The sequence below is a fragment of the Bombus fervidus genome, chromosome 3 (genome assembly GCF_041682495.2).
Source record: "Bombus fervidus isolate BK054 chromosome 3, iyBomFerv1, whole genome shotgun sequence".
Lineage (NCBI taxonomy): Eukaryota > Metazoa > Arthropoda > Insecta > Hymenoptera > Apidae > Bombus > Bombus fervidus.
Window position 1 is genome coordinate 3451054 of NC_091519.1, and position 20028 is coordinate 3471081.

The 20028-nt window shown below is 33.0% G+C and overlaps 1 protein-coding gene across 1 annotated transcript in view; it reads left to right on the forward strand.

The window, feature by feature from the left end:
• Positions 1 to 20028, forward strand: part of LOC139985918 (neuronal calcium sensor 2) — a 68722-nt gene that overhangs the window by 14564 nt on the left and 34130 nt on the right. Inside the window, exon 2 of the mRNA XM_072000821.1 lies at positions 11390 to 11435. The gene's annotated coding sequence lies outside the window, so the exon portion shown is untranslated. The remainder of the gene's footprint in view (positions 1 to 11389; positions 11436 to 20028) is intronic.

The window sequence follows — 20028 nt, forward strand, 5'->3', positions numbered from 1 at the left end:
GTTTTACCGTTAACGTAGTTAACGATATCTTTTTACGTTCGTCGTTTATGATATGTGAAGGGTTTAATCGAAGAGAAACGTTTGTCGAAATTCCGTTTCAGATAGTTTTCGTAACGCGATAAATTTTATTTTATTTCTACTCTCTCTTCCCTCCTTGAAAGGATTTCCATCATTTTATGTTTTCAGAGCATGCATGAAAGTTTCAGAATTTTCTTTTGCTTACTTAAAAGGTGACATTTTTTCCCCCAACGAAATAATTATTCACGTAGCGTAAGAGACGCGCGTTTCCCATACAAATGAGCCATCGTTCCGTTATTGGCATAGAGTACATAGAAAATATGATTAGTATGATGGGATAACGTCTAAAGGAAGTTATTAAACATAATTATTTGCAGCTTCCAAATAGAATACACAACCGGCCACACATAAGGCGTGGTATTTCAAGACGTGATATTTCGCATGCGCTATTTAATTTATATCGTTGCGTTCTTGAACAAATTTACAGTTTCAGTCGCTTCCCACGGAACGAGATATTTCACCGGGTCGTGGAACATTTTTCTAATTGACGATACAGCGAATTTAACATAACTAACAAGAATGTATTACATATTTAACGAAGTCCAGGAGCGAAGAAATAAATAACACAAATAAATGTCTCGAACCGTTTAAGATAGACGAGGTTTAAATATCTAGTATGTTTTGCTGGCCAAATCGCTAAGGTCTATCATATATTAACAAGTATAGACAGTTTTATGCCTTTCAGTGTAAGCTTTAATGCATGCTTGAAGGATATACATTGATGTTAACTCTACACATTTTTATACTCTGTGTCTGCAATTTTTTTTTTTTTTTTTTTCTATTATGATTTATTTTCGCTCGCACGAGCATAAATCGCTATTGTACGACGGAGAGAAGGGACGAAACAAGAAATATAAATACCATTTTTTTTCTTTTTTCTTTTTTCTTTTTTTTTTTTTTTTTAAATCTCTATAGTAACAAATCAGCGGAAGAAAATTTTACTGCATTTCAGAATTTTGCAGAACGTAGTTTTGTGTTTCGAATAAATCTGAATGTTCTTTTTTTCCATTAACCTCTTAAAGATAAAAGTAAGCAAAGACAAATTTTGTTCAATTCTGATTCACATCGTAGACGCATTCGAAGTAATCAATATACATTTTTATTATTTTTTTTTTAAATCTCTATAGTAAAAAATCAGCGGAAGAAAATCTTACTGCATTTCAGAATTCTGCAGAACGTAGTTTTGTGTTTTGAATAAACTTGAATGTTTCTTTTTCCCATTAACCTCTTAAAGATAAAAGTAAGCAAAGACAAATTTTGTTCAATTCTGATTTACATCGTAGACGCATTCGAAGTAATCAATATATATTTTTATTATTTTTTTTAAATCTCTATAGTAACAAATCAGCGAAACAAAATTTTACTGCATTTCAGAATTCTGCAGAAAGTATTTTTGTGTTTCGAACAAACCCGAATGTTTTTTTTCCCATTAACCTCTTAAAGATAAAAGTAAGCAAAAACAAATTTTGTTCAATTCTGATTCACATCGTAGACGCATTCCAAGTAATCAATATACATTTTTATTTTTTTTTTTAAATCTCTATAGTAAAAAATCAGCGAAACAAAATTTTACTGCATTTCAGAATTCTGCAGAAAGTATTTTTGTGTTTCGAACAAACCCGAATGTTTTTTTTCCCATTAACCTCTTAAAGATAAAAGTAAGCAAAGACAAATTTTGTTCAATTCTGATTTACATCGTAGACGCATTCGAAGTAATCAATATACATTTTTATTATTTTTTTTTAAATCTCTATAGTAACAAATCAGCGGAAGAAAATCTTACTGCATTTCAGAATTCTGCAGAACGTAGTTTTGTGTTTCGAACAAACCTGAATGTTCTTTTTTTCCATTAACCTCTTAAAGATAAAAGTAAGCAAAGACAAATTTTGTTCAATTCTGATTCACATCGTAGACGCATTCGAAGTAATCAATATACATTTTTATTATTTTTTTTTTAAATCTCTATAGTAAAAAATCAGCGGAAGAAAATCTTACTGCATTTCAGAATTCTGCAGAACGTAGTTTTGTGTTTTGAATAAACTTGAATGTTTCTTTTTCCCATTAACCTCTTAAAGATAAAAGTAAGCAAAGACAAATTTTGTTCAATTCTGATTTACATCGTAGACGCATTCGAAGTAATCAATATATATTTTTATTATTTTTTTTAAATCTCTATAGTAACAAATCAGCGAAACAAAATTTTACTGCATTTCAGAATTCTGCAGAAAGTATTTTTGTGTTTCGAACAAACCCGAATGTTTTTTTTCCCATTAACCTCTTAAAGATAAAAGTAAGCAAAAACAAATTTTGTTCAATTCTGATTCACATCGTAGACGCATTCCAAGTAATCAATATACATTTTTATTTTTTTTTTTAAATCTCTATAGTAAAAAATCAGCGAAACAAAATTTTACTGCATTTCAGAATTCTGCAGAAAGTATTTTTGTGTTTCGAACAAACCCGAATGTTTTTTTTCCCATTAACCTCTTAAAGATAAAAGTAAGCAAAGACAAATTTTGTTCAATTCTGATTTACATCGTAGACGCATTCGAAGTAATCAATATACATTTTTATTATTTTTTTTTAAATCTCTATAGTAACAAATCAGCGGAAGAAAATCTTACTGCATTTCAGAATTCTGCAGAACGTAGTTTTGTGTTTCGAACAAACCTGAATGTTCTTTTTTTCCATTAACCTCTTAAAGATAAAAGTAAGCAAAGACAAATTTTGTTCAATTCTGATTCACATCGTAGATGCATTCGAAGTAATCAATATACATTTTTATTTTTTTTCTTTTTTTTTCAGACAACGTCTAGAGACGATAATTAAAACGTGAAATACGTTATCACGCGTATTATGTTTTAATTAAAAATTTATCTCTTAACACGAAAATGCTTACTCTTATCTCATCGTTTCTTTACTTCACATTTGATATGAAATTTAATACTTGCTCTAGGTAGATGACGTAATTGTTTATTTACATTTTGTAGTTATTCGTGTATCATAACTATTGCTATCAAGTTCCATCTAAGATCGAAGAATTTGAAAAGATATTTGCTTGGCTTCGAATAGAATCTATAAATCACTCTCTTCGTGATAAAATCCACAGCCACAGAAGTTCCAAGCAACTGCGGAATTGAAAACAAGCAGAAGTCATTTTAAAGTATAAGTATTTTTAATGTCTACCAAGCAAACAAATACTAAAGTCTCAATTTTTAGAACACTCGATAGGATGTTCTCTTCTGCAGATATAATCCGTAGAAAATCTTACCGATTCTTTAAGTGTAACTATTTTGTAATTCCTTCGATCGAAGAATAATATGATCTAGCGCTCCATTCTTTAACGTGAAAACGTGTAATAATTACAACGTTCGATTAATATTATATTATTGTAATATTAAACTAAATTAATATTATAATATTATTGGTATGGTTTAAATATATTTATACATTTTCCATTCTGTTGGACGGTTGCGTAATCTCGTGGGAATACGAATTTTTCACAAGCGAATAGCGTGAATTTTTTTTATTCCTGCACCTGTTAAATCGATCTAACTTTGACTATGCAATTTTTCGTTTGCAAATTCTATATTTCGGCTTTTTTCCAGTTGGAAATCCAGTGTTTTTACAAATTTCATTGCACCTCCTCCATCATTTAATCCCAGGCCGAATCATAACGATTTCTCTGTACATTTATCAGTTTAGTACCTGCGCTTGCTTTCGCAAATTATGAAAATAATACGAAATAAATTTGATTATTGATCGAATCTCTCTTCATCGCTAAAGACAACTTTTCGTAATTTAGCAGAATATTATTTTTGAATAAAATTCGGATAAAGATAAGAATATTTTATGAGAACTGTAAATAAGTCTTTTAATACTTGATAGGATTAATAAATATGATCTAACTATTTACATGCAATCGGGAAAGAATTCGAAACTTCTCTTAAAATAGCAGAGATTCTATAAAAAGTTACTGCTTCAAGTCGGTCCGTACTTTTTCTTTTACACGTATAGTTTCTGGATTTTTTAGTAAATCGTAAATTGTATCACGGCTCTGATATAAACTGCATGAAATTCTTTAAACGGAATGCTTTTCACTCCTTGATTGTATTTCATCGTCGATTAATATTTCTTTCTTCTCCATTTTTATTCGACATTAAAATTTTATAAAACGAACGAAACCAAATTCGCTGTCGATGGTATTACGAATTAAAATATTGAAGTGGTTATTAAATTAATTACTGGAATGCATAAAAATCTATATATCAGTTTGCTTATATCATAGAATAAATAAAAGAGGTATCTACCCGTGGGAATCGGAGATTTAATCAAACTTTTTTCGATGACCCGCACCAAACACGAATGAGATATAAAAGACAAACGAACGACATTCGAGACTCTCAAATCCATTGGCAACGAATCACAAGGACAGTTTCTAGTAGTGATTAAATCGCTAATGGAAATTAAAATTTTTATCTTTCTTTTTTAGAAGCTATTATCAACGAATTTCTAAGATTCTCTCGATAAAATGAATTTCCCAAACGCAACTTCGTTTAAACTGTTCTTATTGTTTATTTATGTGCAAATACTGTATTTTTCAATTATTCTTTCAATAACATTGGCGATTAAAGCTGACTCTTGAATTTATCGTTATAGAAAAAATATCAGCGATCCGATCGTGGCATCTCCACAAACGCTTAATCGCGAATATTAAAATTAAGATTTTTAGTGATAAATGTTTAATCTAGCACGCGAGGTTACCCCTTTAATTTGTCATCGACGGATTACGCCAGGCTTCAACATCATTCCCTGCTGTTCGAGCTGATTCATCAAAACAAAGCATAGGGCTGACTCTACAAAACCTCAACTGCGGAAAAATCTGATTACGTGTCCGAGAACTATTATATTTGTTACTCGAACGTATTCTTAGTTTATTAAAAAACAGCGGTTTTACTCGTCGATAATTTTAATATTAGCGATCATTATATACGTTACGATCAATTTACATTGCGACTTAACTCATCTTCGCCGTTTAATCTATCCGCAAACAGCTAACGCGTTGGATGCTGCCTAAGGGGAATGAGTAGATTGGTACACAGCCAGCTGCTACGCTATCTGACACATCGATGTCTTTTCGCAATAGATTAGACTCCGCGTTAAAGGGCTAACCTTGGACCATCCAAAGATAGATAAAGTGATTTCTTCCACGAGTAATTACGAAATGAAAAGTACAGATTTCTCCAGATGATATTAACAGTTTGCATCTTTACCTGTTAATTTTTTTAAAGAAAAAGTTCCATGCAATGGAGAATTTATTCGCTGTGTAAGAAATCTTTTTTTTTAGAACATCGATAGATAGACTCATAAAGTAGCATCTACTGTCCGAAATATAATGTCGGATTTTTATGAAGAATCTCAATTATTTTATAAACGGCAGCGGTTTGGCAAAATGGAAAATTTTGAAAAAATTGAAAATTGAACAGAAAAAATCAGTCAAAGAAACAGTGAACCTTAAACATTTCTAAAAATCAAATAATCGAAATATAAAAAGAAAATTGTTATATCGTTGTGTCGTAGAATCTCTGATATTTTAGTTACAGTTTGACGAGTATACTGTAAAGAAGTTGTAAGGCAAAGTTGGCAGAAGCGTGGCACCTTCGACATATCAGATTGCCGATTAGAAATTAATACATCGATGAAGGAATCGTGCATCGAAAGGCTTGATCCTTGATTGCTGCTTCTCGTCGCGCTGCCCGCATTGCGTCGGATTGCCCTCACGCCGGCGCCTTGCACCCTTTGCTTTTCTGCTGCCGATTCGGCCTTCTCTTCATCCCCTCCTTTCATCCTTTTCGTCGACAACGCCCCTTCCATTGCGTCCTCTACGCAGCCAAGATGCTCGTTAAGCGTTTCATCCTTGCAGATGCTTTCATATTTGGCAATATCGAATATTTCAAATATCTCAGCCACCGATCCATTTCTTTACCGCTCGTACGAATACTATTTATCCATACTGTTCAGTATTCACGGAAATATTATTGTTTGTCAGATGATCAGCAAAATAGAATTATACAAAATTTTACGTAGCTATTGAATTTTATTCAATTTGTTTTACCTATATATAGTACATTTATTGATATTTATGTCAATCTTTTATGAAAAGTTTATTTTTTATGTATCGTTCGAATGAAAAATTGAAATTATAAATTTTCGTCGCGATTAATTTGATATACAACTCCTTAAGAAATTTCGGAAATCCGAAGAAATATAAGAATATAATATTCTTACCGTAATTGTAGGTTTGACCACGTAAATGATCTCACAAGGAAGATTAATTTTGCGTACGTTATATCTTCCATCTTTCTCATCGAAGCTAAAACAGGCTAAACGTTAATTTCGTTTTATACTCGACGAAAAGTTTACTACGCGAAACTATAGTTAACGTTACTCAGTGTAATTAAACTTCAATTATACCACATTGCCGCGTTTTTACGTCCTATTTGGGCGTGGGTTGTAAGTACTTACTTTCATCGCTTTGGTTTGTATTAGGCGTCGTTAATGAAACAGTTGATGAATTACTCCTCGAACTGAAATTTCAAAGAACTTGCATTAAATCTCATTTATCAAATGTCCAGATTTCCGTGAAAATAATAGAACGTTATTTTGCAATATATCTCTCTCTATATCTATATATCGTTCGTTAATGTTTGAATAAAAATCGACTATAATTAACTAGGCTTTTTAAGTGTTTACTTCCGTTTCACTTCATGGTCGAAAACTGGAGATCCTTCGATAGGCAGTTGAACGGGAAATTTGCTAAGTAAGGCCAATTTAAAAGACTCTTTGAGATACGACAACCATTTTTAACGAGCTAAAATAGTTTGTTCTAAAATTTGACTAATCTAAAAGCGTTCATAATTATATTTATGGGAAACTGATCATCAGTTTGAGAATCTCTATCGAACGTCAGACGTATAATAAATAATAAAAATCAACATTAATTGTAAAAAGAAAACTGCAGGTTTTCTTCATTTTCATCAAAGTATGATTTTTCTTTTCACGTTCAGTCTCATTCTCCGTGTCCCTCGCTTAAATTATTTCCGAGAATTGCAGACGATGACGAAGCCGATATTAACGGGACATTATTGTAATTCTGTTCGGACAAACACCGCTATATGCAGACATTACAATGACCATGCATGCGTTATAGCTTATCGGTCATTTTCATTAAGAATGCTTTGTTTGACTGACACGGTACGTATCTGAAGCTGTCAAAACACAAACACTTTGACCAAGTTAGCTTTAGCAGTGAGCCGCGTGAACGAACCAAAAGAGACAATCAATGGCGAGGGAAATACGACGCCTTGCGTTCTATAATACAGGGTATTTTACCCTCGATCGAATAGCTGAACGTCTCTCTGGAATATTTTTAAATTACTTCAATCGATACTGAGAAACAGTTTTAAAGCAGTCTGAGCGGTGTCAAAGGAGGGATATTGTGGAAAAATAATTTCTTTTAACGCATTCGCCGCTGCTACACTTGTAACTGTACAAGTTTCCTTTGTCACAGAGGCAAAGGCGATCTTACAAAAATGAAAGAAGACCTTGGAAGGACAATTTTCTTTGTAAAATTCTTCCTTCCAAATCATTTAGGCGTTAAACATTTCCCAATATGATTAAAAATAAAGAGAGATACTTAATTGTTGCCTTAAGGATGACAAATCCTATTTATATAATATAACATTACATAAAACATCTAGAAATCCTTTGCGTTATAGCGGGGTATCGAACGCGATCGTACGATAACTTTGAACGAAATTGTCACGATAGCGTTAGAAACCCACAGAATGACGCTATAAACCAGCCTTAATTCGAACGCTCCTTTGAGATACCATAAACTAGTATCATCGCTTTTCAGATCGATAAAATATTTTATTAACGAAAGTCTACCAGGTGAACACAACGCTGGTTAAACACTTTGTAGTCCAAGCGTAAGTGATCGTAATGGTGCTACAGTGCATCCTCGAGCGCATAGGGAATAAGTGAGTGGATGAGTTACTGTCATCGTTTCCTCCTTTGCCTCGTGCTATTGTCATACTCCACACTTGGAAAAGCCAGACGCAATTCAATTAATAACATCGGTGAAATTTTACGAGTCGCAAGTTGCATGTCGCAGAAAAGATCCTGATACACATATACGAAAAGAGTTTGAGTATGAGAATGTACGCGTTTGAAACGATCAGAGTTACGATCGAAAGAGACGACAAAAATTTCGAACGATATGATTTGGTTTGGTAAAAAATAAAAATGCAGACCGTCCGAGGTTTCGTTCATTTGCTTTTGATTCTCGAAGGAAAAATCGAATAAGAGGCTGCTCTGCCGGGCACAATAAATCTCAAACCGCACAGGCATTTCCGCCGACGACGATTTATTTCATGGCAATTTACTTTATCCCGTGTGTTCGTCCAACCATGTGCCGTCACGGTCACAGCCACAAAATTAGAGCCCTTCGCTTGATGCTTCACTCGATTAAAGAACCAGTGACTTTTTCTCTTTTAAATACTTCCCAGAGTAGTCACGTGCATTCGGTACACGCCTCTCCTCATCATATACGTATAAAAATAATTCTATCCGACTCTTTCTTCTCTCCCGATAGCTTTTACGTTGTGGAATTTAAAATTTACGAGAAAACTAATTAAGCCATACAAATACGAAATGGCTTTAGCGTACATATAGGATTACACGTACACGTGTTTGTAATTAATATACGCTGGCCTGTAAAAATATCCGAGCAAACAGTTTTCGTACTCCTTTGCGTAAAAATGAAAACTAAAAGAATTTTAATTTATCCCAGCTAAGCTTGAGTAAATTTTGTTTCGAATAAAGATAACAAATGGCAATTTGAAACAACGAGTCATTTCGACTATATACTTCGATTTATGAATAGTGCTATTGAAGCAGTGTAATCAGAAATATACCTTTAATACTGCAAGCAACATCCACAACATCCGACATTCATCCTTTCATAATAAAGGTACAAATAAATGATAAGCCTGGACCTAATAGGGAATTGGGGAAAATGGGGAAGAGGAATATGGCCTAAAACAGTGAATTTGAGATATTATGTATTCTCTTGGTTATCCAGTAACGAAAGAGTATTTGTAATTTATAAAGGTGTCGCAATGTAAATTAAAGAATTAAATAGATGAAATTCTTTTTGTAATGGTCGGACAAGTCCACACTGATATAAATTCTTTCCCTTATACCAGTTTTAAAAGGAATTTGCGAGAATATGACTGCCTAGAACCTTAGCCAACGAAGACAGTACTAGAAAATGGTTTTAGAAACTCAATTCTTATATAATATATTGAGGTGTTGGAAACTTTATTAAGAATTCGATTATTTCATCTATAATAAGTACAAATAATTAACGTTTATACTTCTCATTTGATTAAAACTTAAGCCGAACTATTTCATGTAACTGTACAATTGGAGAAAATTGTGTAATTAATCCTTTTCTGGATTTGCGAGGAGATAGAAGAGAGAATGAGCAGTCGTCACAGTAGAGTTCTCCATTGTGCGCCCGGTACTTTTATGAACCAGAATGAGATCGTAGCAAAGAACTTTATTGAATTTAAATGAATTCATTTATATGCTAATTGACGAGGGAGTGTAAGCTAAGACTGAAGTTGCTGGAATTTCGGGTGTCTAAAAGAATCTTTAAAAAATTATTACACGTAACCTGAAATTTAGTAGCTTAATCCTTAATTCTCTAGTTGTGTAATAATTTTGTGAGTTCCATACGTCCACTATAACTTTTCGAAGATTTGTTTTTAGGATTTGCAGGCCAGAACGTTAAGTGATTTTATGGGATGATTCAGCGCTGACAACGTTCGAGCCTCTCACAATCGGCGGTTCGATGAAACACATAATTTTAGCTGCCTAATGTGTTAGCACACATTGCTAACATAGTTGCTCACACGATCGAGAATATCGAACTATTTTCGAGTGAAAGCAGATTGTTCATAGTTTTGTATCTTGAAGAATTTGAAACTAGTCTGCCAAGCTTTCGGTCATTATTGTTACCTAGTTTTCGTGTTCTACCACTCTCAGAACGTGCTGTATCCTCAAGGTCGATTATCGTGTTTCCAGATAAAACCGTTCAATTGTTATTTGAAATATTTTTCAGCATCATCGACAATTTCAAAACTATTCGTGATGTTGGATGGATTTAAATGAAATGCCCTGTATCTTCGACATAATTTTAGTATAATTTTAAACAATCCATGAAAGTATTGGTCTTTGCATAGTTTTACTAAAAAAGTTAATCGAACACGCCATAGACAAATATTTCTATACAGATCTCTGTGTAATTTTACAAATTGAAAAACAAACTTCGATTCAACTGAATTTCAGTTGAAATTACTCGTTGGCACTAATTAACTAGTTATCGAAGCACGTTAAGATAATTTGTCACTGTACGGCATGTCGCGTATGTTTCCTTCCGGTATTGGAATCGATTTCGGAGTTTAATTAACGAAGCTAGTTTGAATTCGGCTACAATTGATCTTTCCATGTATCACGGCCGTAACGACAGCCTCTTAACGAATAAAATTATAGCAAAGAATTTTTTAAACCCGCAACCAAAACTTGCGCGATTCGTCGTCTAAATGTATAACTAGATGCAGTGTGTATTTTAAGTATGAAATGGAGAAACATGTGATTGCAAAATATGTGGAAAAGAGTCAGCATGTCAGCAACCTTACCGTTGTAAAAAGCTAGCGGAAAGAGGAACATATCCGCACGAGTGGTTCCATCAGTGAGCAGCGTTTTGCTGTGGAATACGCGAGATTTTTCATGAAAGAGCACGTACTACGTCTAATCTGAGGAGCGTTAGATGGAGCGATAGTTGATGACCAACGAACGAGTGTTTTGCTTATGGTAAATTAAAAGCATACCGCAGTGTATATACGTGTGCTATCTATTCGGAGTTTAAATTAATATAATCTAGTTTAACCATCTACATAGCTAGATACTTTGGCCTAATTTCAATTTGTCACTCCTCAAGTTTTTAGCCATGTTGCTTCCTAAAGTAATTCTACGAAATTGAAAATATTTATATCGTTAATTTGCTAGAAAAAAATGACACAGTTGGGAATCTATTCCCTGATCTAATCTGTTTCATTCTTATTTCGTTTCACAAGTTATAATTAAATTGCGGATATTTATGAAAAATCATATTTTTATAAATATGATTTGAAAAATGGATGCTTTGATACATTGGATATTTTACATACTTTGTTTATTTCAGGTGTGCGGCTCAATACTGGCAGAATACGCGCAGAAAACCCAATAAGGTAGGAGATCATGCAATTTAATATTTCAAACTTTTCGTCGTGATAATTACGCTTCATAATTTAGTATTTAAGTACGATATATACGAGCGTGAAGTTGCAAAATATTTTACGCCGTCGTGTTTCGTTACTCCGGCTGCAAAACTTATTTATTTCATGCGTACAAAATTTTCTACACGCGCGTAATGATCGTTCGTAATCGTTAATCGTCAAAGATATATTCAAAGACTAAAAATAACATACTCGTGCAAGGCGGCTTTATTAATTGTAGTAGTGTAAAACCACCGGAGAATTTTCAACTTTTGTACAGTTAAACTCATAAAAGCTACTATTATAATTGCATTTTATATAAATATTAATTATAAATATGTAAAAAATTAAAGTATGTTCCTTCTTTTAATGAAAATATAATACGATTCGTATAACTGTGAACTAATTTTATATAAATTTTTCTAAATATTCTTCGTTTTAATATAAAGCTTCGTTTAGTACAGAAAGCTGTTATAACAGAAGTTTGCACCTTGTGCTCGCTATGCATTTGGCCAGTAAGAGGTCAAGCAGCTCAATTTTTCGATTAATCGCTCTCACAGATCTGATTTATAAGTCCTTAGTTACCTTGGTAGCAAATACGTCATAACTTCACTACGTGTAGTCTACAGTCTTGTAGACACGTCATTGAAACGTAAAAGGATATCGATTTCTTAGTTCTCTTGTAACTGTGGCACATCAAAATCCAAATGTTATAATGAATTAATTCTCGCCTCTATTCATCGTAACCGCATCGTCACAACTGTACACATCATATCCAGAACTAACGTCATTCCACATGATGTTTACACGCATACGTGGATATGAATGCTGGATACCTAATGAGGACATGTGCGATTGAGTTTATGTCTCTAAAACAAAATATACAGACGTAGAGTAAACAGTTAAGTGAAAAGTATTGATTTCAACGTAATGATAATAATAATTTAACGACTCAATTCAGTTAAGATTGAAATTTTCTTGTTTTATGAAATTATATATTTTGCTCTTTAGTACGTACTAATACTTTTTCACATTTTCCATATTTTGTGTGAAACATGAAAAGCAAGATAATATAATATAATATAAGATAGTATAATATACATAATACAGAGAAATGGGTGTGTATGTATAATGTATATATGCAATATATGTAAAACATGTGCATGAAATTAATGATAAACCACCGAAAGATGAAATGGCGCATATGCAGATTGCATAAAAGAATTATTTGATACACATTTGCAGTAAATATATGTTGATAGGATGTGAGTAATATTTAGAATAAAAATGCTCGTTCCAGAATGATTAATCTTCGCAATGTTTGCACGACGTATCTCGAAGAAATAGAGCATAGACGAAGTAACAAACGACAAGTTTCGAGAAAATTGGTCGATTTGAAAACAAAGTTTTCGACAACATCAAATGATACTAATTTGTCTTGTCGTACGTTCGTTACCCGATTTTGTGACAAGTTTTATAAGACAGATATTTTGTTGACTACATCCTCCGTAAATGTTTCCATTCTACTTATTTTTACTCCTCCGCATTCCGCTCCATTCAAACGTACACATAATAGCGAAACGTGAAAGAGAGACGAATTCTTATGTACAAGATCACCGTAGCTGTTCTAACACATCTACCGTGAATTTGCACGCGCTATCAACGCGTATAATCCTATAATCGAGTAAAATGTAAAATGTATAAACCCAATTATTTTCAATTCACTTGTCCGTATCTGTTTGAAAGCACTTTGAAATTCAAGTTGACCGCTTGATCGATTGCTATTGTGTCCTTTTCAATTATACTGAAAACGTTAAAGATAGAAGAAAAGTGAAGGAAAAAGCTGGAATGACACGTTAATACTAACGTTAAGTGGAAAAGTTTCAATCGTACGCTTGTATAATTAGTCTGAATATATTTTCTTTTTTATGACACGTTGCATAACTTCTTTTTCATGATTTAGTGTAGCTCGAAACTAGGACAAAGAAGTTCTTTCACACGTCTAAAGATATAACAAATATTTTGGATACCTGTTATAATTAGATCGCGGGTTTTTATGCATTTATGAAAAATTCTAAGATGCACATAATTTTTTTTATTGTATTCAATATCGTCATTGTAATTATGTTTTGCGCGTTTTTAGTTGGTCGTCTTTCATTAATTAGAACAACCACTAATGTTCTTCTGACTGTTTGGAATTATTTATAGCACCTTTGTTGGAAACGATATATCGTTGCCTTTTGTTCCTGCTCGTTGTATAGTCTTTATTCGCGGAGAAGGAATAACGATGATAGAAAATTCGATTTGTTTCTCGACGAGCAACGAGGAAAAAGGTTGAGTAGAAGGAGAAAAGAGCCGCCGGTGTAAAGGTTAGGAATATGTCCGATGAGCGGCTCTTCGTGAAATAGTAAGCTAGGCACGAAGTTTGCCATCTCGTTTCGCCTCGTTTTTTGCCATTGTGCGCGCGTCACTTTCCTCGACTTGCCAGTGAAACGCTCATTGTTGTCTGAGCTTTTTCTCGTAACCTTTGTGGAGGGCGGCCGGTGTACATAAGCATGTAGCACACTCCCTATAAGTATAATACGTGCAATCTTTCTGCTACGTAGCCCTCTCTGTGTTCTGCCTTCCTTTTATGTCCTGTCACCTCTGCCTACACCCCTCTATCCTTCTTTTAGGCCCAACGTTCATCCTGTAAACCATCGAGTACGAGCCAGAGGTAGAGAGAGGTCTCCAGGTGGGCGGAGATCGATAGAACCGCGACCCAGCTTTACCCTAGCAGGCCGGGGAACCTGGTATTACTAGTTTTCGCGATTCCTATGTACGCGATCTTCGTGTGTACATTTGTATTACCCTTCATGAGTATTTCCACACTTCCAAATTATTGCAAATATACATATATACAATAATACACATTTTGATCTAATTTTGGTCCCTGATCTCATCTTAGCTAATTGTACGTATTCTTGGTAGATGTTGACAGATAGTGGTATGTCCTATCGATGAAAACAGCAATTGATATGTATTAATATAAATAAAGAGACAATTAGTTGAATGTGAATAAAACTTAAGGGATTTATAACAGAAACGATTCTTGTTAAAAGTTACATGACTTTAGATCTCTATTCAACGTTGTTTCGTCTTAATATTTCTAGTCGCATCCTAAAAGTTTATACATGTTTCATGAAGCCTTAACTATTCATTGCGGGTAAACGTAAGACTCGAGCGATACAAATACATTTCTTATTTCAGCTTTTTAGCAGATCATTCGATTCCAGTTATAAGAAGAAGTAAAGAATTAACAGTAGAGAAAATATGAGGGAGAAAATACCAATCTTCTGATCAAATTGTAGCAGGTGTTCAAATATTTATGATAGTCTACACATATACAACCGTAACAACGGCGTGTCACAAAATACAATTAGTGTTTCATATAAATATGCTTTCTTAACCACCCTTCTGTTGTGCTCTGCAAAATCCAGCTCTGGTTTTGTGCTTAACCAATTATGTTATGTTTTACCGACGATTTTTTTCTACCTTTATTTACATCTTTACAACTCCGATCTTCCTATCGTTCAACGATTTCTTTAGATCGAAAGAAACTTTGTTTCTTATCGAACTGATAGAAGTGGAAATTGTAATCAGAACTCAAACTATTCGAAATTAAGTACCATGCAAAATTATCTATGTTTCATTATGGAAAACTGATAAAACTTGAAGTTTGAGAAAAATATTTTACCGTGTTTTAGCAATTTTGAACTATTAAACCGGTTTAATTTAATATAATAAATAAGGGTTCGTTTTTCTTTTTTTTTTTGGAAAACGTATATTTGTTTTTGCAATAACTTCTGTACCCAATTGCAGCGATGTTCTCGAATACTCACGTTTGTATCAAAATTATTATCTTACCCTTTCATAAAAATTTAATAATACTTTGGAACAATTAAATAATTCGGTTAGAAATAATTTCAATGAAAGAAATATAGCTATAGATCGCCACGATTTCACGCACTACTTTGTCCCTATTTACACGATTCGAGAATATTCTTAATAAAAAAAAATCTCGTCCTCTTGAGCACGATCCTGCTCACCTCGCATGTAAAAGATAAAAACGGAAATATTTTATATTGTGATGTTAAAGCTAGAGCGCGCTATAATTATCTAAAACTTTGAAGAAAAACTGAACTATAGTAGCTTTGTGAAATTATATTTGTTGCTATAATACAAAATGTCTTTCTTCTCGATTTGCACAAGTCATTTAATCATGCAAGAAGTTTACATTATGTAGAATAAAAGAAGAAGAAACATATTTCATGTTGTGTGACGTTTGTCCGTTTTAGAATAGTACCTACCACGAATGGGAAGTTGGCGAAACAGGAAATGTTATTGTACATACAACCACCATCCTTCGTTTGTATTCTACGAGACTTTGCTGTTAAAATATTTACATTGCGCGCAATTGGTGCTGTTGTGTTTGGATATGCTAAAAGACTTAAGACCAGGTTTTAAAATAAAAATACGCTTGCTATTTCAAATGACTGATATATACATCTATTTACAATACCGTGACGATCATGAAAATATAAATACAACTGACTAAATATACGACGATAGATCGATTGCTTTACTTAATATTATAATTCTTTTATCAAAAATCTTTTTGTTTAGTTATTTCGTTAATATTCATTAATATTCACTCAATTCGGATTAACGATCGAAACGTGTTTAAGAATTAAAAGATTCGATAGTATTTAATATTTACACCACTTACTTTCAATATTTTAACTCGGCATCATCTTTTATTTCACATGCCTCGTTTATATCGCACAATTTTAACATTTGTCACAACGTCGATTTCACGAAATTTCATTAAGCTACCAAGCTGCTACTACCGATTTGCCTAACGTGTGAATCATGTAATTAATATTTCTGCCTGATATGCAGAGTTTCTGCAGTTGTAGCAGCTGTCTTGGTAATTTAATTAACAATTACGTACGCTCTATGTCACTCCCTAGTAACATTCAAAGTAACGTAACGGTAAACGCAGTTATACAGAATGTTTTAAAATTAGTGGTATGGACTGAAACGAAATTACACCATGATCGGTCTATGTAAGAAAACCGATCAAAAATGTGGAGCGACATTTTTCATGTAGAGATTCTTTTAAAATAAATTTAATTTATAACAGTTTTACTTCGCCAAATTCAATAGGAGATACATTGACATATGTAAATGTTAAAAAATTAAAATTGTATAATAACGAAAAAATTCTGAGATTTAATGGAGCATACAGTGTATAAAACTTTATTAAAGTGCGCTATATTTTACAATTATGTTCTGCGTATTGTACGTTTGTAAGCGTTCTTCAGGGTATTTCCATTTTTCAAACGTTCCAATGCAAAAAGAACTTTCCCTTTGGGCGATTCTCTACTCGTATTCTGCTCGCAGTACACAAGAAATTTGACTCCATAAGCAAAAATCCATCAATGTAATTCCAGGGATCATATTGGCTATTTTACCATAACGATCGATACAGCAGGGATATTGCTAACGTTTCTGAACGCAAATGCAATAAAAAACTAGTCTATAATGTACTCTAGCATCGGTAAATTTTCAACATCGGTTTATTCAAGAACGAAAAAAGCATAAGTATCTTTGTACGAGAAAATGTTGCTTTATTGGTATTTTCAACTTGCCTTTTCATGTAGATTCATCTACTTTTAAATTATATAATATCAATTCGGAAACACCCTGTATATTATTCATTGGAATAACTGTACAAAAATAAAAAGAAGATAATAATCGTTATTAATCCTTAATAATTAAGATATCTGCAAATGTTTGTTTGATAAACTGTGTCGAAAATGTCAAAACAAAAGTACTCTTGGGTTGTTCTTTATTAGCGACACGCACGCACGCACTTGCGTGACCACTAGAATGTAATTAACTTCACCTTTTTATTACACGCTCGCACATATTTTTCGGTTTAAGGGCCGTAGCTTGCAGCCTATTTCTTCTTTAACACCTTTTATAGTTCCTTAAACTTTTCACGTGTTACTTGAACATGGAAAATTACCTCATGAACATTTCGATGAAATTATGGTAAAACAACGAAGGATTAGAATTTCTTTTTAAAAAATTAAAACATCTGTTACATTCTCGTGGGGATTAATATTACCAAAGACACTTGTGTATTTTTAGTAACTGCAAAAACATAAGATTTGATAGTCATATTGACTGGTTTGGTAGCTGTAGCTTCAATGTCGAAAACTTGTATATATTTCACTATACTTAAAGAATAATTTTGGACAGATTTTGATGCCAGAGAACGTGCGATATATATGTAATGTTATGCATACATTCACATTAGGATACGCCAAAGTGATATTAATGTTTTATGTAGAGACGTAACCGCTGGCTACAAAAATCGATAATTCTGGGTTTCGAGCTGTGTCGCGTGAGGTGCACTCGTTACACTATAACTATCATCAATCTCTCTTTTTTTCCTTTCCATTTCAATCTGTTTTCTCCCCTTTCTTCCTCTGTCTCCCAGCTTCTTGCACAACCTAAAGGTAAAGTGTATGACGTTGGATATATTTTTTTAGTCTATTACATTGTCGTCTGATAAATTCTTCTTCGTTGGTAACGTTAGTATTTATACCAGATTAACCTAGGAAGTAATGTCCATTTTATGAACATTAAAACATATTAATTTGCTACAATCTTCCGCTACTTCGTTTAATCAGCTAATGCACGTTGCTTTCTATTACTTTCTCCCTATTAGTTCTCTATTCTGGGAGCTTTTTAATGTTAGTTTCATTAAAAAGGAATATGAGTTTTGATTTGGAAAGACCTTCGACGTATTTTGCTTTCACAATTGTGTCTATCTTTTATCCATTTAAATAATTTTACAACATCTTGGGAAACTGATAATTGGCATGTATCTGATAAATACAAAGAATGAGAAAGAGTTTTTCTAACCGGAATTTTCAAACTGTATGAAATTAACTTCCCATTTATTAATTCTCGTATTTTTTTTTCTTTTTTCCTGTCCCAAGTTGTTTTACGTTTCTTCTACATTGTTCCAAAGCGTTATTTCAATATTATATTTAGTTTAGGAAATAATTCGAAAAAAAAACTGTACCCAGTAAGACAGTGGACTTTTCTCTTCATTTTGACAGCAATAATATATAGGGTTCTTTTTTTGAAACATATGTACACCCTTGTATTCGTATTCCGGTCTTCAAATTTTTTGTTCTGGCTGTTCTACAGATGAAGGTTCGTGCTAAAAAAAAAAAGAACCTTTTACTGTATACTAATTGCTGACAAAATAATGAGAAATGTCCGGTGTCTTATGTGTACGATTTTTCCAAATTCGTTCCTAAACTAAATATGATATCGAAATAATATTTCGCAAGAATATTTAAAACAACTAGAATAATCCAGAACAACTATTACATGTTCGATTTTCAAGAAATAGGGAGCTGGTGAAATTTTCACTTGTTTGGAATTACTTCTGGGGACGTTTATATTATTTTTATCATTTTAGGAATTTTCCGAAGTAAATCATTATTTCTTTTTGAATGATGTATAACAAGCCTAGAATAACTTCGTACAGGCAAGTTTCTAAGGTTTCTTCCTTCTTGTTTTTTCTTTTTTATGTTTCGAAATAAATTTAATGGCGTTGTTGATACGTTCGCAAGGAGTACAACCGCCCCGAAATAGAAATATCCCTGAATTTATCATCCTAAATCCTACCATTCAGGTACTGAGTAACAGTATGGTCATTCGCTTCGAAGTCAAAGTGAACATCTGTGTCACTTGATGAGCGCTTTCAAAAGACGAAATTAGAGGTTGCGACGGAAGAGGTGGATGAAAAGCAGCATAAGCCAATAAGGGATCAAGCAATATTCATTAACGAATTTACATTGTTGGTGAAAGTACACTGCTCAGAGTAATTAGAAGCTCGTTCTCCGATGTTACTTTGATTTCTATATCCATTTCATGTATCTATTCATATTTTCCAACCTTATGTTTTTTCCCCCGCTTAGCAATAAATTTCATTTTTAATACTTTGGTAAATTCATTAAAACACCGTAATAGACTTCCTTTTAACTAGAATTCCTCAGAGAATACTGGATATAAAAAGTAAAATCTCGATATAATTAATTGAAGTAATGCAGTTTCATTTCGTACAAACGAGATTGGATTTCGTTTTATTCTTAGATTTAATAATTGGAAAAAAGTACACCATAAGTACATCTAGGAAGAGGTTAAGTAATTTCATTTTAACGAGCAGATACTCCCACCGCAAAGTGATAAATTGATTGATATGCTCGATAATGATTTTTTGACACCATTCAATGCTCTTCTGTCGCGTGAAAAAGATCTCGTGCCCAGATTTCCCTCTATGCGATGAATTATGTAGTGATTCGTGTCTAACTTCGTATCAGAGAAACTCTCATTGAGTTACATTTCAATGGAAAATAATGATGTTATGTAAGAGAGAAAATGATAACGTGGAAATATAAAGTGAGATTAATAATATACAGCGTGGCTCTCATTTCTT